The sequence below is a fragment of the Ambystoma mexicanum genome, chromosome 6p (assembly GCF_040938575.1).
Source record: "Ambystoma mexicanum isolate Mex_15411 chromosome 6p, UKY_AmexF1_1, whole genome shotgun sequence".
Classification (NCBI taxonomy): domain Eukaryota; kingdom Metazoa; phylum Chordata; class Amphibia; order Caudata; family Ambystomatidae; genus Ambystoma; species Ambystoma mexicanum.
Window position 1 is genome coordinate 1,208,490,792 of NC_090935.1, and position 27,158 is coordinate 1,208,517,949.

The 27,158-nt window shown below is 48.4% G+C and overlaps 1 long non-coding RNA gene across 1 annotated transcript in view; it reads right to left on the reverse strand.

Annotated features, from left to right (window-relative positions):
* Positions 1–27,158, reverse strand: part of LOC138511026 (uncharacterized) — a 94,372-nt gene that overhangs the window by 22,008 nt on the left and 45,206 nt on the right. The gene's annotated exons all lie outside the window — the stretch shown is intronic.

Consider the following 27,158-nt stretch of genomic DNA (forward strand, 5'->3'; position numbering starts at 1 on the left):
AAGTGACGTTGGGCTACGGAGGGGGCGGGTTGAGGGAGGGGAAGCAAGTTCAGTTCACTTGTGATAGTGATTAAAGAAGGTTCCTCTCTGCACCTCGCCTGTGCCAGGTTATTAATGGATGCGTGCAGAGTGTGGGTGAAGCCATGACTGGAAGAGCGTCGTGACCCACTCTTGCTGGCTGACATTGGCAACGCGGGATCCAATGACCCCATGCCACGTCCAGCGCATGCCAGGAGGTCCCGCTGCCTGGGAGAAGCCATGCGCGTGGGAGAGAAGGCAGCCTGTGCCCCACAAACCCTTTCCCCAGAAGGCAGCCCGCAGGGTGTTGTCAGACACTGTTCGCGTGTCGGCGCACCTCCGCCTCCCAGGCTCTCAGGTATGGTGGGGAAGGGACAACACAGGACGGAGGCCTGGCACCATTAAGCCACGCCCCCACACCCACTCACAGTGTGCTGCTGACCCTCAGCATCCACAATACATACCGGAGGCCCAGCACCATTAAGCCACACACCCGTACCCGCTCGGAGAGCGCTGCTGACACTCTACATCCACAACACAGGACGGAGGCCCGGCACCATTAAGCGACACCCCTACACACGCTCACAGACTGCCAGTGACACTCAGCAGCCACACTGGGAATCAAGTAAACAAGTCTTCTGCAAGGAGCCCGGCACCATTAGCAGTCTACAAGTCCTCCAGCCAAACCCAATGAAAAGGCTCAGTAAGGCACGGGCTTAAGGAGTACCAGATTACCTCACCTTGCCCCACAGGCCCAAAAAGGACAAGCACAAGGGCACAAACCTACCCACCTCGCCCATACCACATTATGGTTTTTCCTCCACCACCACCACACCCGTTGTGAAACAATAGGAGGTGCCCAGCAACGCTCAATCAAGCCACAATCATGTCTGAGGAGGAGGTTACATCCACGTCGGGAGCAGGACCCTCAGGGCAGGCACCCCCCTCAGGCGGGGGCTCTCAAGTACTGCACCTTCCCCACGCGTACGATGTATGCCGACACCAGCAATCTGGGTCCAAGATGGTCAACATGGCTACGCAACTTAAAATGTTATGTGGGAGCCATAGGACTCAACAATGATATTCAGCGCAAAAAACACGTTATCCATGGCAGTCGGACCGGCAGTCCTAGACATTGCAGGGGAACTCGTCAACCTTTACAGCGCATCCTATCATGACCTACCCACCAAATTGTCTGAATACTTTACACCCCATATCAATGTTGACTATGAGAGGCACCTCTTCCACACCACACGCCAAGATAAAGGGGAGTCCTTCGACAACTATGTAATGCAACTGCACATCAAACTAAAACATTGCGAATTCCATCGATACTCCAACGAGGAAGCCCTACGATCCCAGGTCATTGCTGGGTGTGACTCCCAGTGTTTTTGAAAGAAACTTCTGCAGAAACAGCGGTCGTTGGAAGAAATCCTTGCTCTGGCATGCATGGAAGCAGTGGCTGAGTCCCAGCTGGACAACATGGGAAAAGTCATGCTACAGCCGAAGACCCCTGAACCAGACCCCATCAACAAACTCTGCACCGCACTGAACATACCGCCCAGATGCACGGATGCCAGGTGCTACAGGTTTGGTTTCGAATACCCCCACACAGGTGACTTCCCTGCCCTGGTACAGAAATGTGCTGCATGTGGTGGTGACGACCACTTCAAGGCTGTCTGCAAAAACACCCTCTTTCCCCCGGGTAGTCGGAGGAGCATGAGGGAAAGTAGGTGGACAACACCATCAAGCCCCCGAGAGGGTGGTCCTCATCAACAATCCAGATGGCCTGCGATGTGAAGAATGTGACCGCAGGTATGCATACACTCGAGAGGAGTACAGGCCAGCTGAAGGTCCGAGACGGAGCAGCCGCAGATGCTACATCCGCTACATCGAAATGTGGATGCCATCCAGCAGTGACTCTCTGTCATCGAGTGAAGACCAGAGGAAGAAAGGATATGTCTAGGCCTTAAACAACAACACAGAAAAACAACACAGCCCAGTGCTGGCCTTCCAAGTGAATGGCGCACAGCTGGAGTTCCTGATGGACACCAGAGCAAGGGTTAACATAATCATTGAAGGGGTGTATAACACTCTCCCCAACGCACCGAAGCTCAGAAAGGCCACGTTGATATTTACCCCTACGGCTCCACCATGCCACGTCCCTGCAAAGGCATCATCTCTGGCGTGTGTACACACAAGGTTCATGCAGCAAAAATCCAGTTGCACGTCCTCAAGACGGAAGTGAACAGTGGCTGTATAATCAGCTTTAAGACACCGGTGGACATGAGGCTTGTGCACATTCTATACCAGCTGATGGCCCATACGTACTTTGCAAGACCCGAGGACTTTGAAGCAGCGCTCCCCAATCTGTTTAAAGCACTAGGCAAGTTGAGGAATTGCAACATCCAGCTCCACATTAACCCAGGGGTCAAGCCCATCGTACAACACTACAGTGGCATACCCATGGATATCCAAAGGCAGGTGGAGTCAGAGATCATCAAACTCCTAAAGCAACATGTCATAGAGGCCGCGACAGGGCCCACCAGATGGGTATCCCCCATAGTAACCGTCCCGAAGAAATCCCCTGACGGCTCTATCAGACTGTGTGTAGACATGAGGAGGGCAAATGATGTGATAGAAAGGGAATGGCACCAGCCACCCAGAATAAAAGACATTATACACCTATTGCTTTGCACCAGGTTCTTTTTGAAGTTAGACCTCACAAAAGGATACCACCAGATCGAGATAGCGCCGGAGTCACAGTATATTACCACTTTCGTCACACACATGGGCCTATTTCAATTCAAACGGCTCACTTTTGCCATCTCATATGCGGCAGAGATTTTTCAAGATGAATTACACAAAGCCATCCGCTATGTCCTGAACTGCCTGAAGTGTTTGGTCAATGTGCTGGTCTTTGGCAAGTCAAATGCGGAACACGATGCAGCCCTACACAAGGACTGCTCAGCACTAAAGGCAGTGGGGCTAATGCTCAACAGGGCGAAATGCAAGTTCAGAAAAGGCTCCCTCTGATTTTTTGGACACATATTTTCCGAGAAAGGCATGAGGCTAGACCTCGACAATGTGGCAGCGCTGAACAGGGCCCAGACACCCCCAAAACATCTCAGAGCTACGATCATTCCTGGTATTAGCAAGTTACTGCTCAAGGTACTTGCAGGACTACATCACCATCAGTAATCCCCTCCACCTACTAACTCAGAAGGTCCAGCCTTTTTAATGGTCGCCAGACTGCCAATGTGCATTTGAGACCCTCAGGAATAACATTTCTAAGGCTGAGGACATGGCCTACTTCGATGCCGACAGAAGGACGGAGGTCATTGTCGATGCCAGCCCAGTTGGCCTCTGTGGCATTCTAACACAAAGGAACCCTGCAAACCCAGAAGGCTTATGCAAGCCACAGTCTCACGACCACGGAACAGGCATACTCACAGGCAGAGAAAGAGAGCCTTGGAGTGGTGTGGGCCTGTGAGTATTTTCAACTCTTCCTGTATGGGAAGGCCTTCACAGTCATCATTGACCACCAGGCCCTGGTAACGATGTTCGGCGACCCCAAGGCAAGAATGCCCCCCAGAATCACCAGGTGGGGGTTGCAACAGCAGGATTACAAATTTGATATCGTACAGAAAACAATCCGGCCGACTACCTGTCTCGGCACCCCACAGTTTTCCCACAGGTCAGCCGTTCCACCGCTGACGCATACATCAACTACGTGATCCTCCACCTGCAACCCCTGCCAGTAGCCTGGGCCACCCTGTGGAAGTATTCGGAAAGTGACCCAGCCCTGATGATAGTGACTCACTGCATTTGAACCAGTAGAACAGCCGACGCCAAACACCAGGATAGAGTGGAACCAGAATCTGTGAAGGAAGACATGAAGTCCCTGGAGCTGGTGAAAGATGAACTGATGGTGGTGGATGACCACATCATCCTGAAGGGCTGCAAAGTCATTATTCCATCCTCGCTGCCAGAGCAGACAGTCATGCTGGAGCACAAAGGCCACGAGGGGGTGGTCTCCATGAAATAACATCTGCGTCAGAAGGTGTGGTTCTCCAAATTGGATGCCCTAGTGGAGGAGATTGTTGGCAGATGCAACACCTGCATGCTGCTGACTCCCCCGCCGCACCCCAACCCACTACAAATGTCCCCTCTCCCAGAAGGCGTCTCGGAATAAGTGGCCGTAGACTTCTTCGGACTGCTACACATTGGGTGTATGTTCTGGTGCTGGTCGATGAACATTCTCATTTCCCGGACGCCCAACTGATTGACTCTACTGCAGCGACGTACGTCATCCAGCACTAGAACACATGTTGTCGACCTACGGAATACTGAAGATAATGAAGTCTGACATTGGCCACCGTTCATGAGCCAGGACTTTGAGAACTTTGCACGCTATATGGGGTTCCAACATTGCAAGATAATCCTGCGATGCCCCAAGCCAATGGTGTCATGGAGCGGTTCATGGTCAACATCAAACAGACACTGCAAACAGCTATCCTTGTCAATAAACCATTCAAACAGGCGCTATATCAACTCCTCTGGGAATATCGACATATGCAACACAGCACCATTGGGATCAGCCTATCCGACCTTATGTTTCGATGAGTCATTAGAACGAGACTACCTAAAGCCCCATCCCTGCCTCATACCATACCTCAAGAACAAAGAGCCAAAGCCCGGGATTGAATTGAATGAAAGAGAGGGCCGACACGCGGCGATTGGCAATGGAATGTGACATTGTACCAGGAGACCAACTGGTGGTATGCCAACCAAAAGTGAGAAAGGAAGACCCAACATTTGCGCCGGAATGGCTGGTAGTGACCAGCAGAAAGGGCACTATGGTAACAGCCAGTGGAGAACACCACCACTCCGTCCCAAGGAAATCATCTCACTTTATGCAACTTGTGGGCAGCCTGCCCCGGGAAGGGGAACCATCGCACACATTCACAGACGACCAGCTCGCAGATTACCTGTATCTGGGAGATGGGGAGCAGTCGGAAGGAGAAGAGAACAATGAAAGTAACGACGCAATAGTACAAGAACTCTATCGGCACACAAGACCTCAACAAACCCACGTGAAACCCCAGAGACTCATTGAAGAAATGGGGTGAAGGTCTCAGTGACGCTGCACGTTAAAAAGGGGTGGATGTCACGTTGTGAAGTGACAGGCCCCGTGTTCTCCCACATAATTATGTAGGTGGTTCCAAAATTGGGCCACATGTTGAAAGCGAAGGGAAAGCAAGTTTAGTTCATGGGTGATAGTGATTAAAGAAGGTTCCGCTCCGCACCTCGCCTGTGCCGAGTTATTTATGGATGCGTGTGGAGTGTGAGTGAAGCTGTGACTGGGAAAGCATAGTCCGCTCTTGCTGGCTTACAAACCTCAGAGGGAAGAAAGGGCGCTCTACATATTGGGGATCAGTGATCTGCCATATGAACACAGATCTCTGTGACAAGTTTTAAATTGAAATGAATTGAATTGATTGTTTATTTATATAGCGCCTATACACAATGTGTTTCAAAGAGATTCAAGGCAGGGAGGGAACAAGGGAGAATACAGTGACATTCTTACAAGTCCTTCATATATTCAAAATGTGAAATTAACTATCGTAATCAGCCTGGAGACATTTCAGATAGTGCAAGAGCTTTTGACAATGATTGGGAGGGGAGGCGGTTGGGAAGGAGAATGAGACAGACAAGCAGCTACATTATTATGCCTGACGATAATTGAGGTAGTGCCGGAATTTAACAATAGATGGGGCTGGGAGGTTGGAGTCAAAAGAGAAGGAGAAGAACAAAAACAAGCGACTATCGGACTAGGCCTGACGACATTTCAGATAGTGCTAGAGGGGGAGAGGGATGAGAAAACATATGAGGGAGAGGGAGGGGGTTAGACAAACAAGCTGCTATCAAACAGGTCAGGAGACATTAGTGATAGAGTAAAAGCTATTGACAATGAGAAGGAGGGGAGGGGCGTGGGGAGGAGAATGAGACAGACATGCGGCTACATTACTATGCCTGATGACAATTGAGGTAGTGCCGGAATTAAACAATAGGCGGGGGGGTTGAAGTCAAAGGAGAAGGAGAAGAACAAAACAAGTGACAATCTTACTAGGGCTGATGACATTTCAAATAGTGCTGGTTCCGGTGGCAAGGAAACAAATAAGAGAAGGGGGAGGAGACAAACATTTGATATTATCATACTAGGTTAGGGACAATTCTGATAGAGTCGGTGCATACAAAAAAGTAAGGGAGGGAGGGAGAAGAGAGAGGAGGAGAGTGCAGAGAGTAAAACAGTGAAGAAGAGCGGAGAAGCAGAGGGGAGAGTGAATACAGTTGTGGAGGTCCAATAGATCACATAATGTTGCAGGGCGAAGAAAATGTGAGCAAGGATTCAAGATGACGATGGGCACAGCATGGTTCAGGGCCACCCTGAGTACGAGATCCAGGGGAGGTCCAGCATGAGAGTTGAGAAAGTGAAGCAACAAAAGTCAATGGGCCTCATTATGAGTCCGGCGGTAACCGAGGCGGTAAAACCGCCTGGTTACCGCCGGACTCGTATTACCATTCCGTCTCCGTGATTCCCGGAATTACCGGGGGATTACAACCCCTGTTTCCCAGGAATCACGGAGGCAGAATGGTGTTAATCCCCATTCCCATTGAGTACTATGGGACTCAATGGGAATGGGGATCATGGAAACAACGGCAGCATCTCGTAATGCTGCCGGTGTTTCCTCGTCCGCCTGCAGGCGGGCGGTGTTAAACCCGCCAGGTCAGGCCTGGCGGGAACATCACCTCCCGCCTGCAGGAGTTGTGATCGCCCGGCATGGAAACAACGGTGGCGGCGGGTTTACCGCCACCGTTGTTTCCATAACGGGCAATATGTAATGAGGCCCAATGTGTCCACAAGGTCAAATCCAAGCGATGGCAACAGGCCGGTGATGGTGAAACATAGTGAATCAAGACAACTCCAATGGTGGTTATGGAGAAAGGGGGGGTGGAAGAAGGGATAGGGGAAAGGGAAAGCAGGAAACAATAGATCGTGCAAGGCAGGGTAGGGGAGCAAAGCAGGATGAGGGGCCAGAGAAGAGCAGGGGCAAACAGACACCACAGGGGACCAATGAGAGGGTTGGTGGCACTAAAGACATCGTGGGGGACCAGGGAGAGGGTGGGGGGGCACTAAAGACATCACACTGGACCAGGGAGAGGGTGGGAGGCACTAAAGAAATCACGGGGGAACAGGGAGAGGTTGGGGGGCACTAAAGACATCACGCGGGACAAGGAAGAGAATGGGGGGCACTAAAGACATCACGCAGGACCAAGGAGAGGGTGGGAGGCACTAAAGACATCACGGGGGACCAGGGAGAGGGTGGGGGGCACTAAAGACATCACGCGGGACAAGGGAGAGGGTGGGGGCACTAAAGACATCACACTGTACCAGTGAGAGTGTGGGGGCACTAAAGACATCACACTGGACCAGGGAGAGGGTGGGGGGCACTAAAGACATCACACGGGACCAGGGAGAGGGTGGGAGGCACTAAAGACATCACGGGGGACCAGGGAGAGGGTGTGGGGCACTAAAGACATCACGCGGGACAAGGGAGAGAGTGGGGGGGCACTAAAGACATCACGCAGGACCATTGAGAGGGTGGAGGGCACTAAAGATATCAGGGGGGGACCAGGGAGATGGTGGGGGGCACTAAAGACATTTAACACACTCAGTTATCCTCGCACAATATGCATTTCGACATTGGTTATTGAACTTGATCAATCTATGCCCTGAAGAAAGGTGAAAAGGCTCTGCAAATTCTGCTATAGTGAACAAGCACATGTTATGTACCGCAAACACTAACTGCATGACATGGCTAATTAATCCGATTGCAACGTAGTTGTCAACAGCAGTCAGTCAGCAGGGCAGGCAGGCTCAGGGCCTCAGCAGCACACTATACAAGATAATAAATTCTGTTATGCACGTTTTATACAAAATTGGCTCAGACTCCTTTGCATTAGGCAGCCATGCGGGCATTCCTTCCAAGTTCACGGCCAAGAACACAATTACATTGATTAAGGGTACTTAGAAGTCATGTTCATTGTTAATCAAAAAATAAGTCACAGAATGTGCGTGTTCTTTTGGAGGAGCTTGCTAACTTTTCAGCTTATCCCATGAAGAAGAAAACCTTTTTCCCCATTTTTGGGTGCTTTTGTTGTACGTATAGCGCCTCAAAATACGCAGCAAACATTCAACACGCTATAGAGGCGTGAATAGGAAAGGGGTCTGCAAAGCACGATAACGGAGACCATTAGCAGCTCCTCTGCGTATTCGTAGGTATTTCTGATCCCACAAGTTGGCATCTGCCATACTGTACCACAGGGCTCCTTAAGAGCAGGCAACATGTATTGGAGTGGGTGGGCTTGACTTACTACGTTACTTTTCAGAGGTCATATTAAGTCCCTAGGAGTACTCGAGTCGTCATCCCAGGAAGAATTTACAAAGCATAATGAAAATCACACAGGGAAGACTGAGCGATTCGTGGTTGACAATCGGCCCAGCGATCAGAGGTATTTCCCCATAATTGCACCACTGCTCAAAAGGGGGAGGGGGTACGTTACTTTGCCAACACTTTCACATCTTATAGGCCAAGTCCTGCTAGGTCCTATCAGTGGTCGAAGTGTACGAAAAGAAGTAGTGGTACTATGTTCCCTGATAGCCTGCACCCACTCCCCACAAACCCCGTCACCACACTGCCTCCCACACACAATATAAACCCCCAAACACATGCACCTGCTGTTTAAGGGAACATTCAGTGCAGTGCACTGAAAGTGCAAGTTTCAACTTCTTCCTACACATGTATTTTAAAACAAAACCGTTCCGGAGAGGTTTCTTTTTAAAATAAAAGTATAAGAGCAGCAAATCTTAATTCAAAAAAAGTAGCGGAGCACCGCTCCCAATCGCTCCCGCTCCTCACTTCGACCACTGGACCGTCTAAACTCCTGGGGAGGGCATTTTGACGGCTGTTATAGCCCTCATGGTTAATAGAATCCTTTGGGACTATGTGCTTTATTCCTGATGGGAATAATGCAAATTTCATAACGAAGAGAATAAAACTCAGCCATGATTACAAGTTCGCGGTCGGTTATAAACAATATTAGAACACCCTAGAGGGTGTTTGGCAATCCTGATTGGTCAATCTGCGGGCTATACTAACTGGTATAGCCCGCAGTTCGGGTTGCATTTATTCACCTGAAGGAAACGCTTTCCGCTTGCAAGTCGCAACAATAGCGTTTATATCCATTTCTGATTTTTACCGCAGCATTTGCAAAGCGTGGCAGGTCACCCGCATTACAATGTAATCGTGCGCCTGTCACTACGAACAAAATCCATCCAATGCACGTTGCAAATTGAGCCATGCGAGACTATTCAGCCTCCCCCCAGGAAGACAGCTCAGAAGGCAAATGCGCTGCTCTCAGACATCTGCATGGAACCTAGAGCTCGCAGGTAGGCATCCTAGAACGTGACTCCATTTGGAAGTAAACTGAATGCAGATGAGATGGGTAATAACAACGCCTGCTAATGACCTCGCAAGGAGACGACATTCAGTGCAGTACATGAAAGCAGGTTTTTGTGGCAGTGTGGGTTTTGCTAATCTGGGCAACAGCTACACATACAGAACGCAGAGGGTCATAACAGGCGTAGAGATGGTTTTGTCTGTAGAGTGAATGAACTGCAAGTGACATGAAAGCATCATCAGCAATAGGCGGGAAAGGCGTGCACACATGACGCTCAGCTTCCACGACAAAGAATGGCGTTTCTCCAATCAATACACAGCCGAGTAGGCAAAGCCCCGAACATGACGGGGCTACAATAGGACATACACACAACACCCCATTTACAACACTTAGGCACTACCTGTATGACACATTTATTTACTATTTAGCAATTTTTTATACTTAACATGTCTCATTTATTGTACTTTAATTAAAAACTGAGGGTGTTCTAATAGCTTTATAGACCTGCAGCTCGGCCGTACCGGGCGTTATGGTCCCTCATCCCTCGTTAACTCGGTCTTCAGGGCCCATAACGCCCAGTACAGCTCTCGCTGCAGGTCTATAAAGCAATAAGAGTGTATGGTGAAAAAAGCCACGGAGATTAGTTAACAATGGGTTAACTCTACACAGTTCTCTGGCATGGGTTCTGAAAATTTGCACTCGTGGTGCCTGGCTGTAAAAATGATGGCTGATCTGTGAGGCAGGCAAGTGGGGGAGGCCCGACAGATCTCACAGAGTCTTGGGGGGATGCCAGGAACAGCAGGCCTGACAGGCCCTGTACCATCAGGGAAAGCCATCAGAGCGTCCCGCCTTCCACTGATAAGTCCAGCCACGCTCGGCATTTAGATTTTCCAATGTATTTTTGACTGACGTTTGTCCAATCATATATTTGCTACATAAACAGACACGGTCTCCTCCAGCTCCGTGGGGTTTGGGATCCCTGCTGTGCCCCATGGAAAGAGTCCTGGGAAAGGAATTCACTTTTATTTTAGGATCACCTCCCCTGACCTAGACGCGGCACCGTTGGCACCCAGTGCTCGTCAAGTCCCATGTCCAAGAGCATACCACGTCCTTTTAAAGGTCAGCTATTAGCCCTCGCGCCTGCCAGTATTATCTTTACTGGCGCCATTTTGGAGGGGAACATATGTGATGGAATAAAAACATGGGAACATCATCTGGGTATGGTGGGCCAAGAGAATGATTTCTCACGTGCATTGCATCATTCTGCTGAAGCCCATGCCCACACACCAAACGCATTAAAGTACATGGGTTATTATCAATATTGGATAACATGTGTTCACGCATGTTATTTCAAAAGGATAAAAGGCTGGGTGTGTATTGGTGGGCTTTTCATATGCAACAAAAAAAACACGCAATTAGAAATTGCCGTTCTCAACCAGACCCAAACATGGACGACAAAGTGCAGTTGCCTGGCTACGGAATATCACAACACTACAGGCACCATTTTGAGAGCCTCTGAGAAGTAAAAGCTTCCCTGTGAGCGAAAATGATTACAACTCCTTTAGTCAATATTTTTAGTGCACTGCCGCCAATCAGAACCATTACAATATTATGTGTCAGGTTATTGACCCAAGGAGAACGAGTGGCACCTGAGCGCTATGCCTCAGCTTTGGGGTCATAAGGGCGCACAAAGGGCTACTAACGGATACACCTTGTTCCCAGTAAGACCTGAATGCAACTCACAGGAGCAACATGGCCAGAGCATGCCAGAATACAAGGACACAATGACGAGAAAACCAAACGTTGTAACAAGTGAACGTTGTACCTTTTTACAACATGTATTCGGCTCATTGTGACATTGTGGACATCCGAGACGTCTACATTATTATGTGTAAGGTAGAGCTAGGGTTGGGGGCAGAGGGTATTAAGTGACGTGGTGAGACAGGAAGCCTCAAGGGGGTTGGGCAGTTAATAAAGTTGTGGAGTTGATGCCTGTCACGACTGTGTGGGCCTCCTTACTTTGCATATGTTACGCACTTAATCATTTGTGCCGCAGAGTGATCTGCGTGGCCCGTACAAGGCCGACACTCAATACTTTTTGTGGAGCAGTTCTTCGTGTTCTTACTGGGCCTGCCACCATGTCATGTACAGATAAACATAGTTCTTAAAAAAAGAGTGTCAATGACCAGGAAGTAAGGAAGGAAGGAATGAAGCAAGGAAATAAATGAGGTGCTCCTGACTGTAGGTGGCTGTAATGGTGGACAGTTCTTCCAAGGTGCCAGAGAAGTTCCAACCATACTGTCCCTTTCCCCTGATGTTAAGGCCTTAGCAGCAAGCCCCCCTCAATACATACAGTCACATAACCCAAAAACGTGCACGCCGGAGCAGCCCTGCACCACACTTCCGTGGGGAGTGGTCCAGTGTACCCCCAGGGTACCGATCTCTAAAGCTGACTTAATGAAGCCCCGGTAAACTCTTCAAAAGGCTTGTGACTTTACTCTTGCCTCATAACAGTTAGGATAGCACAAGGTTGCCAATTCTCAAAAATATTTGTGGCACAAGTGAAGAGATGTGCTAGCCTGACCAACTGCTGAGGTAGGGATGACCACTGCCGCCCTATTCCAGCCATAGCAAAAACATTGGCCTCAAAGACTCAATTGAAGACTGGGCCTTGCCCAATGCAGTACATGTTCCAAAGAATTTGGCTAAATCTTTAGAGAATGGGTCACCAAACAACAACCCTGGGCCTTGGGCCCCATCCTTAGAAGATGCCAGATCGCTTAACCGGCTATCAATTTCCACACATAACCTTGTGTGATGTTCCATCATAATGGTGCACATAGAATTGCAAAAAAAAGGAAGGCAGCCCTCCGGGCCAAACTTGTTAAAGTGTGGGGATCTATAGGAGTGTCCATGTCCTTTGCCTTTACCCTTAAGCGATTTGCCCACAAACATGTGTATCTTTAGATCCACTTCTTGGGTAGCTGCTACTTTTCACTCAATATCCGGGCCAGGAAATTCTGCCCTCAGCTTCACACTAACCTCCTTGTCTAAGGTCTTCCATAGACGCATTCACAATTATTCAGTCATGTTAGGCGATGGCGTAAAATCAGATGATTTGGGATTTTGGAACGAGCTGGTGGCCAATCTTTTTCCTCAGCTGGCTCCCTCCTCCGGAACAGCCTCCTCCTTCCTCTCTGCCTGGAGCCGGATCTCCTCAAATTCCCAAAGTTCCTCAAGACTTTCCTTTTCACCTCCTCCTTCCCATGCTAAACACCACAGTCGTTGAGATTGGTACCAGGGCCATCATGTATCCTTAGGGGTCCTGGCCTCCCCTGCCCCAATTGCTGTCACGGATGATGGGAACCAGCGGATTATCCTCCAAATCTGATAATTCAACGTCCACCTCCCCTTTCTCCTCACCTGTCTCTTTCGAAACGGTTTCTCTTCTGGAGGCCTTGTTCTTGGGCTTCTTCTTCTTTATGAAGAGGTACGGCCGTCCGCGGGAAGAAGCCACCCTGATCCCCTGATAAACAGGGAAGCAACCGGCCCCCGTCCCGCAGAAACCAAAACGAGAGGAAAAAAGCAGCCGCTAAAAAAAACCTCTCTACGATGTAGTTGGTACGGATGCTGTGCAGGAAGAGATGACTGGAGAGCCCGGAAATGCAGGAAAATACCGGAGCAGGAGAATCAAGGTAAGTCTCTCGGTGCGGCAGTAGGCTGGATAGTCCGGAGATGCTGATACTGAACTAGGAGCAGTGCGAGGGACTGGAATGGAAGTACTGCCAGGAACCAGGAACGAGATCCGGGAGAAAGGAAGGAGAGGAGAAACCCCGAAAGGTAAGAGGACCGATGTGACGGAAAGGCAGAAAAAGGGAAGGAAGGGGGAGAAGCTGAGTGAAAGGATACCGCGATAGACTCCGCGGAAAATTACAACAGGAAAAGGCACGGAAAACAAAGTAGCACGGCAACCAGGAAACGGAAACAAAGTTGCAATGCACAGAGCCCAGGAGAGGGCGTGGTTAAATACATAAACAAGAGAAAAAGGCTAGACCGTCAAACCAGGAAGTGAAAGGAAAAAACACGGAACAATCTAATGGCGCCGCCAACGCCAAGCCTTCCATAACCGCCAGCGACCACCAAAAGACGGCGGCATGACAGTATGCCCCCCCCAAGGGACACCCGCCCCGGCTTACCCGGGAACAGACGGTGAAACCGCTGAATTAACGCCGGAGCGTGCACATGAGACACCGGTTCCCAGGAGTCCTCCGAGCGGGGGTACCCTTTCCAGTGGATGAGATACTCCAAGCGACCCCGCCGATAGCGGGAGTCACGAACGGAGGCCACCTCATACTCATCGGAAGGAACCACCTTGGGGACCGGGTCCCGTGGCAAAGGACGATGGTAGGGATCACCCCTACATTCCCTCAGGAGAGAGGAATGAAACACAGGATGGAGACGGTGCATGTGTTTGGGCAACCGGAGGCGGAAAGCCACGGGGTTGATCTGGCGAAGTATAGGGAAAGGACCCAGGTACCGGGGAGACAGTTTAGAGGGGTGAAGCCAGCGAGGCAGAAACCTAGTAGATAACCAGACCTTGGTGCCCCTCCGCCATGCCGGAACAGGCTGGCGCTTAAGATTGCAGTATGATCGATACCGAAGACTGCTTGCCCGCAAACATCCTGTAGCAGACTTGTGAGCCTCCGAGATACTGGTAAGTAGGGCATCCACAGACGAAGTGGTAGAAGGAGGAAAGGAGAGAGAAGGAATAAAGCTGGGATGGAAACCATAGGAACAAAAGAAAGAACTGAGACCAGTGGCACTGTGTTTGGCATTGTTATAGGCAAATTCCGCAGTGACCAATAGACTAACCCAATTATCCTGTTGGGCATTTGTGAAGCATCGAAGATACTGCTCCAGCGTAGCATTGGTTCTTTCAGTCTGCCCGTTAGTCTGTGGGTGGAAGCCAGATGACAATGCTCGTTCCATTCCCAGTCTCACACAAAGCTCCTTCCAGAACTTTGAAGTATACTGAGAACCTCTGTCAGAAATAATCTTGTCTGGAGTACCATGTAGGCGAAATATTTCTCTGGCAAATACAGCCGCCATCTCGGCGGCAGTGGGAAGACCAGCCAAGGGAGTGAAATGTGCCATTTTAGTGAAGCAGTCGACTGTTACCATGATGCATGAACAACCTTCCGAGGGTGGCAGATCCACAATAAAATCTGTGGAAATAAGGCTCCAGGGTCTCTTGGGAAGGTCCTGTTGTTGGAGAAAACCAATCGACTTTTGAGTGCAATGTTTGGATCGACAGCATACCGGACATGACTTGACGTAGGTTGAAACATCTTTGGCCATACCGGGCCACCAGAACCTGCGATGAAGCAATTCCAAAGTGTTCTTAACACCTCTGTGTCCTGCCGTTGGATCGTCGTGGCACCACTTTAAAACCGACTGACGGTTGAATCTGTCTGGCAGAAACAATCGCTGTTGCTTGAAACATAAACCATCTTGAATGGATAGGTCCTTTGAGAGAGGAGAGGTGGACCGCGTGGCCTTGCGGACCCTTTCTAAGAAAGACTCCACCGAACAGATTACCTTGACCTCAGGAAGCATGAGACCGGGAGATTCCTTCTGAGACACATCTGGATACGGCTTTCTAGAAAGGGCATCGGCTAGTATGTTCTTGGAACCTGGTAAGTAAGTCAATGTGAAATCATATTGGGAGAAAAAATGCGCCCAGCGAGCCTGACGGGAGTTGACACATTCCATCTTTTGTAGAATTTTAAGATTCTTGTGGTCAGTTCTGATCTCAAAGGGATGGTTTGCTCCTTGTAGGAGATGTCTCCATTCTTCTCATGCGGATTTCATGGCCAGGAGTTCTTTTTCTATCACCGAATAGTGTGTCTGGCTGTCATTCAGTGTCTTGGACATGTAGGCAACAGGATACTCCAAACCTTCATGTTCCTGTAGAAGAGCTGCACCAATCGCCGCAGAGGAGGCGTCAGTCTCCACAATGAATCTTAGATTCTGATCTGGTTGACGAAGTACCGGGGCAGAACAGAATTCCTCCTTAAGTCGTTGGAAAGCTCGGTTTGCCTCAGAAGACCAGATAAAGGGCATTGAAGACTTTTTTAACAGCCTCGTAATGGGAAGAACACGATCCGAGAAACCTTAGATGAATTTGCGATAAAAATTGGCTAGCCCTAGAAACCTTTGGACGTCTTTGATGGAATGGGGTGTAGGCCATTGCAATATGGCGTCGATCTTAGTGGGATCCATGCGGATTCCTTCCGAAGACAGGATAAAGCCAAGGTAGTTGACCTCGGAGGCTTGAAAAATGCATTTATCAGCATTGGCCTTAAGTAGATTGTCTCGCAGTCTTTGAAGGACTTGGTGGAGGTGATCAGAATAGAGTTGGGCGTCTTTAGAATAAACCAGAATGTCGTCAAGATAAACGAAGGCACAATGGAAAAGTAGATCAGAAAAGATGCGATCCATGAATCTTTGGAATATCGATGGAGCGTTGACCAGGCCAAAGGGCATGACACAATATTCGTAGTGTCCGAAGGGAGTGCGAAAGGCCGTCTTCCATTCATCACCTGCTCGTATCCGCAAAAGGTGGTAGGCTCTTCTTAAATCGATTTTGGAAAAGACGTTCTCCCCTTGAACTGCTTCAGAATGTCTCCGATAAGTGGCATGGGATACCTATCCCTAAGCGTGACTTGGTTTAGGCCCCTATAATCAATGCAAGGACGAAGTTCATTGAAACCTTTCTTTGGAACAAAAAAAAGTGAAGCCCCAGCGGGAGAGAATGAAGGTCGGATCAGGCCATGATGTGAATTAGAATCCAGATATTCCTTGAGAGCCTTCTTTTCCTTGAGAGAAAGAGAAAACATTCGTCCAAAAGGGACAACAGCATTGGGCTGGAGAATAATCTGACAATCCTCTGGTCTATGAGGAGGTAACTCCTGCGGGCCTTTGTCTGTAAACACCTCCTGATAGCGGAGATATTCTTTAGGGATGCTGTTTACCTTCAATATATCTGATCTGGAGGTTATATCTGGAAAAATATGGACAGAGGTATGCATGGTCTGCGAAGAACATGACCGACGACAAAATGTTGAAGTAAATGACAGTTGATTCTTTGTCCAATCGATGGTCGGGTTATGCTTCCGAAGCCAAGAGATTCCCAGGATTACTGGAAAATGTGCTGCTCGGATAAGGTCGAATTGAATGGTTTCGTTGTGATGTAGGATCTTCATCTGCATAGGAGATGTGGCCTGGGTGATAAGACCCGAGCTGAGTGGTCTACCATCCACACCTTACACCTTTTGGTCCTCGTCTTTCTGCAAACGGCGAATACCGACCTTTTCCGCCCAAACCAAGTCCATAAAGCAGCCAGCAGCGCCGCAATCCAGTAGAGCCAGAACCTCATAGGACTGCTGAGAGATGCATAACTCTACTCCGACTACCATAAGACGGTTGTCTTCTGTGGTAAGCATGGGTGTGACTGATAAAGAAACGAAGGGACCAGGAAATCCCCCTCGGTAACTTGTCCCTACTAGCTCCGAGGACTGGCGTTTCCCAAACGTCTTGGTGGTACATTAGGGCAGTCTCTAAGAATATGCTGGTTAGACCCACAATACATACACAGGTTGTTTTCCCTGCGTCTTCTTCTTTCTTCCGAGTTGAGTGGCCCTCGAGTAGTTCCAATTTGCATTGGCTCTTCTTTCGACATACAGGTAGGAGAAGGAGAGGTAATCCCAGGATCAGGCGTAGCAGGAAATCCACGCTGTCTTCGACGTTCAGACCGCCGTTCTGAGAGACGGAAATCCAGCTGAACCACTGTAGACCACAAGTCGGTTAAAGTGGCTGGTCTGGTTACCCTTGCTAATTCATCTTTAAGGTCTTCCCTTAATCCTCGGCGAAAAATGGTGTACTGAGCGTTCTCTTGCCAGCCTGCGTCTGCAGCCACCCGTTTAAAGCGGGAGATGTAGGACAGAAGATCTGAGCTTCCCTGTCGAATGTCCAGTAACTGTTCACTGGCGACTACCGCTGTCTCTTGCCTCTCGAAGGCCAATTTGAACTGGGCAGTGAAACCGGCGTAATCGTGTAGTAACGGGCTGACACCGGTCACAAGCGGAGTAGCCCAGGAAAGAGCGTTACCCGTAAGGTTAGAAATCAGAAAACCTATGCGGGCTGCATCCGAGGCATATGTCTGAGGTCTGAAGGTGAAATAGATTATGCAAGCCTCCATGAATTCCTTAAATCTAGTAGGTGAACCATCATATTTACCGCAGGCTAAGGACATGGGAGGCAGATCACTCCGGGACTGTTCGAAGTGGTCGACTCGCTGTCTCAAAGCAGCATTTTCGGCCTTCACAGCCTGTAATTCTAATGTTACATTCTGCATTGCGGTGAGCAGCTCTTGGACCTGTTCCGGAATAGACATTGTAATCTCTTTCTGGCGTTGCAATCTGTCACGGATGATGGGAACCAGCGGATTATCCTCCAAATCTGATAATTCAACGTCCACCTCCCCTTTCTTCTCACCTGTCTCTTTCGAAACGGTTTCTCTTCTGGAGGCCTTGTTCTTGGGCTTCTTCTTCTTTGTGAAGAGGTACGGCCGTCCGCGGGAAGAAGCCACCCTGATCCCCTGATAAACAGGGAAGCAACCGGCCCCCGTCCCGCAGAAACCAAAACGAGAGGAAAAAAGCAGCTGCTAAAAAAAAACCTCTCTATGATGTAGTTGGTACGGATGCTGTGCAGGAAGAGATGACTGGAGAGCCCGGAAATGCAGGAAAATACCGGAGCAGGAGAATCAAGGTAAGTCTCTCGGTGCGGCAGTAGGCTGGATAGTCCGGAGATGCTGATACTGAACTAGGAGCAGTGCGAGGGACTGGAATGGAAGTACCGCCAGGAACCAGGAACGAGATCCGGGAGAAAGGAAGGAGAGGAGAAACCCCGAAAGGTAAGAGGACCGAGGGGACGGAAAGGCAGAAAAAGGGAAGGAAGGGGGAGAAGCTGAGTGAAAGGATACCGCGATAGACTCCGTGGAAAATGACAACAGGAAAAGGCACGGAAAACAAAGTAGCACGGCAACCAGGAAACGGAAACAAAGTTGCAACGCACAGAGCCCAGGAGAGGGCGTGGTTAAATACATAAACAAGAGAAAAAGACTAGACCGTCAAACCAGGATGTGAAAGGAAAAAACACGGAACAATCTAATGGCGCCGCCAACGCCAAGCCTTCCATAACCGCCAGCGACCACCAAAAGACGGCGGCATGACAATTGCCTCCAGCCTCCACCCACTCCTAGCACTTGCATTAGGGCACCCTCTGGCCTGTGCTGTCTCACAGCCTGCGCTTATTATGGTTTTGTACGACCGGACAGAAAAAAAGGTCCGACCATACAAAACGAGCAAAAAAATGCTACCACCAAAGGTTCGAACACCAAAAGTTCGAACCTTTGGTGGTAGCATTGCAGGTAAGTAAAAATACTGTGGGGCCTGCGGGGGTGTCACCCGAAACACCCCGCTCACTATACTGTGTGGCATAGTGAGCGGGGTGTTGCGGGGGACACCTCTGCAGCACACCCGAAAAAAAAAAAAAATCAAATCGGGGGCTGCAGGGGTGTCCCCCGCAACACCACAGTCACTATACTTTAAAGAATAGTGAGCAGGGGTTGTGGGGGACACCCCTGCAGCCCCAATAGTATGTAAGTGTGTTCGCATGAGAAAATTGCAAACTTTTGGTAGTTCACACCTTTCTCATGCGAACTTTCCGGCCGCGGCAAAATCAGCCGTGGCTGGATCACTTAGAATCCTTATTATTGGCAGTTGACCACTCTTACGAAGTGATCTCTGCCAGGCACTTAACAACTGCTTGCAACTTACTCCCTAGCAATTCCCGTGGAACTCCTAGCACTTCAGGGGTTGAAACTAAGATGAGCTAAACTGGCGCTACTATAGAGGAACCATGAGCTAGTACATAGCATTCTACGAATCCAACTCAACGTAAGATGCACATTCAAAATGTTTCTTTTATCTTATGACCCCATGTGCTTTAAAGATCCTATAGATGGGTCATGGTGCTTATAGTGTCCTGAAAGCACAACGTTAAATTCACATTGGTGTGTTTGTTTGGCATCAGTTGGCCTGGGGATCCAAAAGTAGCTTCTGGTAGCTGTTGGTGCCAAGCTTACCAGACTCTTCTAGGCTACTAGCAGGAGCTAAGTTGCTCCCAGCTCCCCTCAATTTCTAACCCTGCACTTACCGCCTTCCCTCGTCCCTTCTCCCTCTCTGCACTTACACGTTCTGAATGCTCACACGGCCTTGTAGGACCGCCGCTTTTTTTTCTTCATTGTTAGTATATTTGCCTTTTGTTCCCATGTTCCCTCCCTGCTGCCCTGTGGGCGCTTTTGAAAACAATTTAATTGTTGTATAAGGGCCTTCCTAATGCACAATAAATAAATAAAATGAACCAATTTGTTGGAATCAATAACACTGGTTGGCTTCTCTGCTCTTGGAACTTCTGTTATTGGCTCCTTCTTGGCCATTCGTGTGATGGGCTAGACCCCTTCTCTGGTGGGTCAAGGGACTCACTCATCTATGACTGTCCCTGCATATGAAACAGATGCCAAATCTTTGACTGAGGTATAACTCCTTTCTACTGTCTTGAGGATCAAGGGTCAAGATAGAGTACTGGAGGCTTTGCCCTTAAGAATGGCCTCTCTCAGCCTATCAAAGACATCTTCAGTTCCTGAGGTATGAGGCCCCTCTACCTTATGTGTGACCAGAGCGTCAACAAGGAGCTGGACTTCTTGCCGGGTATAGGAGCCCCCTGCATTGATCTCCCTTTTCTAAGCTCTTCTTTTCAGGCCCACATCTCTTAAGTGATACTTCACATCAATCAACCTATGTTGGAGAACGCTTTCCTGATAGCAACCTCCTCAAGCTCCAGAGTCTGCGAGTCTGCGATGCTGAGCAAGTGCCATCAGTGCTTTCTGCGTAGAAAGTAAGCCAAAGATGTGAGTGAGTTGAAAGAAACTGTTTCGGACCTCCGTGGCAAGCTCACCAACCTGAACCACAGGATGACCACAGAGGAAAAGAAAGCACGTGGATTGGAGGTGGACATCTCTGGACGTTTTAAGACCTGTGAGGAAATTAAGATGGAGGGGAAACAGCTTAAGGATCAAAACATGGAGTTGGAAAGGAGAAATTGCGAATCAGGATTCCATAGAGATTTGACACATTTATAGTGGGAGATGAGGAGGGCCAGGAGGAGAGTCCACGCTGTAGTGTGGTCTTGTTACAGGGTGTCACCATGCTTTCCAAGAAAATGTAAATCATATTAAGCAAGTGGAAGTGCCCAGAGTACCTGACCATCAGTGAATGGCTAGCACGTTTACCTATTACATGCTCCATTGACAGGGCGATTTCATGACAAAAGGGCTGAGAAAAAAATGTCAGGGGACACTGGTCAAGGTATGGTGATCAGCTGAGTGGGAGATCAAGCAGGATACATGAGTATTGCAATGGCATGACTTAATTGCAGAGGATTTCCTGTGATGATGTATTCACTATGTTGGCATGGAAGGTCTTGTGGATTTGCCACTGTATTGCAATCTTCTTTCATTGTCTAATTTTTGTCAAATCTGTTGCGTTGCTGTTCTGTTGCTTGTTCGAATGAAGTATCAATGCAAACAAAACCATCTGAAATGATTTCCATGAATGTCACTTCAATGACATTCATTATCCAAGACGATGCTGCATTGCACCGAGGTAGGTGCAATTTGTGTGGTGCATTTGATCAAGTCTGTTCTCATCTCAGTCAAATGAAAAATGTGACCAGGTGCTAAAGGAAGTTTAAATTTTAAGACTTACAGATTGTGAATCAAAATAGCCCTACCTGGCAGCTTCTTCTCGCATAGCTGGTCTAACTTTAAAATCTCACAAAGGGTCCAGTCTTTATTTTCGGGTGTGTCTTCCTTATGCCTTTCACCTCTCCCGGGTTTCTCACAGTTATTTCTGCTGCTCCTTCTGGGAATCATGACCTTAATTTCCTGTCACTATGAAGTAGATGTTCATCACTTATTTAATCATTTTTAAAATTTATTTATTTTTATTTGTATAGCGCACAACAGCCCGTGGGCATCGCGGTGCTGTTACATAGGTAGTTCGATTACTTTGTTACAGAGGTAAGACATAACATCGACAATGTACATAGTTGGTTGGGTTACAGTGAACATGAGTACATCAGAGTAAGGAAAAGCAATGGTGCGACATAACATAAAGGATGTATATAGGTCGTTGGGTTACAGAGAGCGTGACTACACATGGGAACAGAGTGAGACGCGTGTGTGAGGTTAGTCAAACAGCAGGGTTTTAAGGGCTTTGCGGAATGCAAGGCGTGAAGGTTCAATTTTGAGGGTGAGTGGCAATGAGTTCCAGCAATGAAAGGGAAGCTGGCGTTTGACTACGGGGATAGTGAGTTGGTGGGAGTATGGTGTTCTGCTGGGTCTGGAGGAGCCCGCTCTGACTACTTTCGAGGAGAGGTAGTCCGCGTGAGTGATGCACTTATGAGTGATGACAAGGGTTTTGAATAAGATTTGTTCTTTGACAGGGAGTCTGTGAGCTGCACATCTTGCTGCAGAGATGTGTTCTCCTTTGGGAATGTTGAGAGCAGCTTGGAGAGCGTTGTTTTGAATTATTTGGAGTTTCTTTAGAAGTTTTGCTGAAGTGCCAGCGAAAAGGACGTTACAATGGTTCAGTCTTGAGCCTATCGTTGCTCTGGCAATGGAGAGGCAGTTCTCCTTAGATAGGAATGGTTTGGCTGCATTAATCAGCTTAGTGGAATACGCAGCTGAGGAGGCAATAGAGGTGACTTCGCATGACATAGAAAGGGTGGCATCCAGGTAGACTCCTAGGGTCTTCACGGAGGATGAGACTTGGATCTGTATGTTGTCAATTGTGAAAGTGGTGTATTGACTAGTGAGTTTCTTGAGGGTTTCCTTGGGACCTGCTAGGAGGATTCATTTTTTTCATCATTCAGGCAGAGCCAATTGGCCGACATCCAGGCCTGTATGGCCGAATAGACTGTGTCAAGGGCCTTTGCGTCTGTTTCATAGTTACCAGAAAGCGGAAAGCGGGAGGAGGACTTGGGTGTCATCGGCATAGTTGGTGTAGGCTATGCCGATGGAGTCCAAGATGTCAAAAAGTGGCTTTATAAAAATGTTGTAGAGGGTGGGAGAAATACAGGATCCCTGCGGGAATCCACAATGGATGGTGGCCGGGGCTGCACAGGCCTGCTCTGAGAACACTCTCATTGCTCTTCCTTCTAGGAATGAGGTGATCCAGTTTGTGGCTTTGGGGGAGAAGTGAGCTGAGGAGGTGAGGTGCTGACATAGAGGGCCTGATTCATGGACTGTTTTCCTATGGGATTGCGCCATTATAAAACACTTCCATGAATCAGGCCCAGAATGTTGTGGTCCACTAAGTCAAATGCAGCTGATAAGTCAAGGAAGAGGAGTGGTGCTGATTTACCTGCATCCTTAATCTCATCTAATTGATTTTTTAGGTCAAGCATAGCCGATTCGCTGCCATGACCAGGGCGAAAGCCAGATTGACGTAGACCAAGAATACGATTGGTTTCTAGGAAGTGTTGGACCTGTATGTATGCTGCTTTGACAAGGATTTATAGAAGGAAGGGGACTGTTGTTACAGGACTGTAGGGGAGGCAGGGTCAAGTGAGGCTTTTTTTTAGAAGCGGCCGTTCCCAAGCTTCCTTGAGGCATAGGGGGACCAGTCCTGAGGCAAAGGAGGCATTTATGAATGCAGTGAGGAACGGCCCTAAGGTGGCTGCACAATCCTTGATGATGGTGGCTGGGCATACATCGCCTTTGCAGTTAGAGGGTTTGAGCTGTTTCAGGAGGGTCAGAACTTCAGGTTCAATAACAGCCTTGAACGAAAAGAGTTGGAACTCCTGGGTGGAGGGGTTCGTGGTTGGTGTGATAGGGTGCTTGGGTCTAGTCATTATGTTCTGGTTGGTTCCTGAAGGCTCCACATGTTCAAGGTACTCCACAGTGCTTTTGGATTCCTCCACACCCCTTTCCTTCCACTCTGTACCTCAATATGGGCCGCTTTGCCTGCAACACTGCAGTTTGTACTGAAAAGTGTTGTGATGCCAGAAGGAAGGCCATAATAAACATCTGCTGTTTGCTAAATTCCACAGAAGAGCACAAGTCTTGTTAAACTGAAAAGTTGCATATTTATTTCATAGAACTTCTCCATTACACGAAAACCTCACTTGGGCAATGGCGCTGTGTACTTTCATGTCAGTGTCTCCAATGCTACAGTTGGGCTAATGGGTTCCGCCGAGGGTGCACATAAGGCAAAGATTGATTCTGCCCACTTGGTTCTTCTGGTGAGTGTGACTAAAATGTTGGAAAGTACTCCAAATCTTGAACTTTATCTTGTTATTTAATGTTTTATTTATTATGGTATTTATTGAATATTGACCTAGTTTGAGAAGCAACAGGGGTCTGTACAGAGATATTAATGCAGGTAAGTGATCACAAGTTACACGAGGGTTGTGTCACATGAAAAGGATGATTAGGAAGAATCCTGCAAAAGTGAAATGTGGCACCCACCGTAGATAGGGTAACTGGCCACAACATTGAATATATTTCAGCCAGTGATTGGCGATTGGGCCTCATATCCTCAGCAGTGGGGTGTTTAGGCTTTCTGCTGCCCTACACCCAAAAAAGTGCAGGCAAGGACCCCAACTTTACTCTACCTCTGCCAGACTCTGCATCTGCACCAGATTCCGCCCCTTAAACAAACTCTGTCCACGTTCTCCAAACTATGCCCTTACACCCCAATTTTCGCTCCTTTAAATTTACAAGGATGTTTTTACGTTGCAGCGATTAGAAAGTTATTGCTTCCTCTCTGTTAATTCGAGCCTGTCATTGTCTATGTTATGTTAGTTGAAAGAGCATTTTCAGTTCTCTGCTGCCCAAGATTTGGAGAGGGAATTGTGTTCTACAGTTGAGCTTACTCGAGGTAATTGTTACGGCTAATTATCTACTTTCGGGTAAGGTCCAAAAACAATATTTTAGAGGGTGCAATATGAACATAAGCTGTCTGCCAACTGGACACAAGTGAGAGAAGGTTGGAACGAGGAATTATGGCTTCAATGCTAATATCTGGTTTCTCTCACAAATTGGCTGCAGTCACTCTGTGAGAAGCACTTTGACTGATCTGTGATATTAATGCAACATAACTAACTTTCTACATCTGGTCTTGTCAAATGGTAAAATTTACATATGAAATATATGCAAGTGGTACAGACACATCTTATAAAAAATGTTCAATGAAAAGGACTCAAGTCCCTTCCCATGGTTACAGCTTTGGTGTTAGCAGGGGTCAAAGTGGAAATAAGGCAAGTTGCCTGCTGCAGCCAATGTACCTTCAATCCCTGGGGCTGGAACCTCATTACAATATGGAAAAATCACAAGTGAAGTTTGAAATCTCTGCCTGGGCATTAACACCTCAGTGGAGTAAAGACAGTTGGAGAATGTACTTGGAATCTTTTGCTGTGCATCCTCACAGTGAAGTAATGGATAAGGGCGACCCTGAACATTCATGTGTGGAAAGCAACAGCATTCCTCATAGCTGCACAAAGCAGCCACCTTTTATAACAAATGAAGTGGTACATACTGTTGACATCATTGCTGTTTGTACAATTGTTCAAAATACCCAACACTCCAAGAGTAAAATCGAGCAATGGATCGGGCATTCCAGCACAATATTACCTTTGTTGGTGTTAGGCTATCGGTCTTGCCAGTTTACGTTTAAGGTGATTTAAAATGTGTGTTAACTCCGTAGAGTTGGACTGTACAATGCATAGGAACATTTTGAGGTTTGTGGGTATAGATATAGATGTCCTGCTGTCATTTGAAATACTGTTTCACAGTAAAAGTCCTACCTTGTATTTAAAATATAATGAATGTAAAGATTACTTATAAATATCAAAGTTATTTATTGTGTGACATACTTTGTAGGTGGTTCTCCTGGTAGTACTGATCATGCAGCTGTCATCAAAGACGCATGATACACCCACACGGATGCCATTTGCCTTCTTAGCACTTTGCAGCTTCTGTAAAGATGGCTGAATGGATATCTTTGTGGAACACCTTTACTGGCACACAGTTTTTGTTCTCACCCTTCTATGGCTTTGGGTATACTTTCACAGGTTTCTTGATGCACTTGCTGTGATGCTGGAAATGCATCGGAGGGACAGGGCCTCCATATCCCTGTCCTTTACTGCTGTTTATCGTGTGTTCTCTCGTGTTTTCTGTGCAGGAGTTCATGAGGGACACCTGGCGGTGCAGCTCTCTCTTTAGGTTTGGTGAACAGACGCACGGGATACCGTTATGGCACCCATGGGTGGGGGTACAACACTGTGCCCCTAGTGTATGTTTTCGGGCACTTGTGTGTGGCCCACAGAGCAGGGTACGGGCTGGTGCCTTGAGTATCCTCCATTTTGGGATGCCCTTGCACTGTCATTGGAATCAGTAGATTCCTGATGGAGACAAGATGGCCCCTGTGGCCTCTTGCCTTCCATCGCCTGTTACTTTGATCTTCCCGAAGTCCAGAGAAGCCCTGACTCTGTCCCTTCCCCCTGACTGGCTGTCGGGGGAAGTTCCATATTTGGTAGTGTGGGGAAGAGCCATCCAGACTGGCTGGAGCCTTCCCAACGGCCGTATGATGTGGGTACCCCTGTGGGAGGGACCTGGGTGAATGGAGTGCGTGACGAATATGCCCTTCTTGTTGTGGATGTCTGTTTTCTGGTGTTTGACACAATGACTGCGACAGCCCTGCCCGAAACTGGTATGAATGCAGTGTGTAGTGTTGAATGACGTGGTACTTTTCCGAATCCACATTCTGTGTTGTGAGTGTCTGGATGGAGAAGAATGGCCTGAATGCATTGTGCACCTGATTGGCTGACAGACTGCTGAATGCCCTTTGTAGTGATTGGATGTTTAAGTGTGACCCAGCGGAATGAATGGGAGATCAACAGTATATCTGGGGACCTCTCACTGCTAGGAATTGTGTTCAGAAGTGTTCAGCTGGAGTCCGAACTATGAAGAGTAACTGGAGTGAAACTGACGCTTGACCTTGAAGCCCTGCTGTAAGAAAAGAATTGCTGTTGCTCTTCTTCATCGATCTGAAAGCTGCTGGGTCTCCAAGGGCTGACCCAGAGAGGACCTGGTAAGGCGCCCTCTTCCTGAGCTACGAGGAACCATCATGCACCAGCTGATCATTGCCAAAGCTCCCTGGTAGACAGACCTTCGGCAGGCTGCCGACCCGAGACAGGGACTACCGCGGAATCCCAAGGAGAATTTGCTGGTGAGTTTTCCACCACCCAAAGCCCACAGAGACGCCGACGACTCAGTGCCGTTGCTGAAGCACAGTTCTTCAAACTCTTTGCGGTCCAGGACTATCGACATTGAGGTGCCCCGCACACCTCTGCCTTGCAGGACGTTTATGCTTCCCCGTCGACGAGCATCGCTAGGAAAGAAACTGCCACTTCACCGCCATAGTTCACCC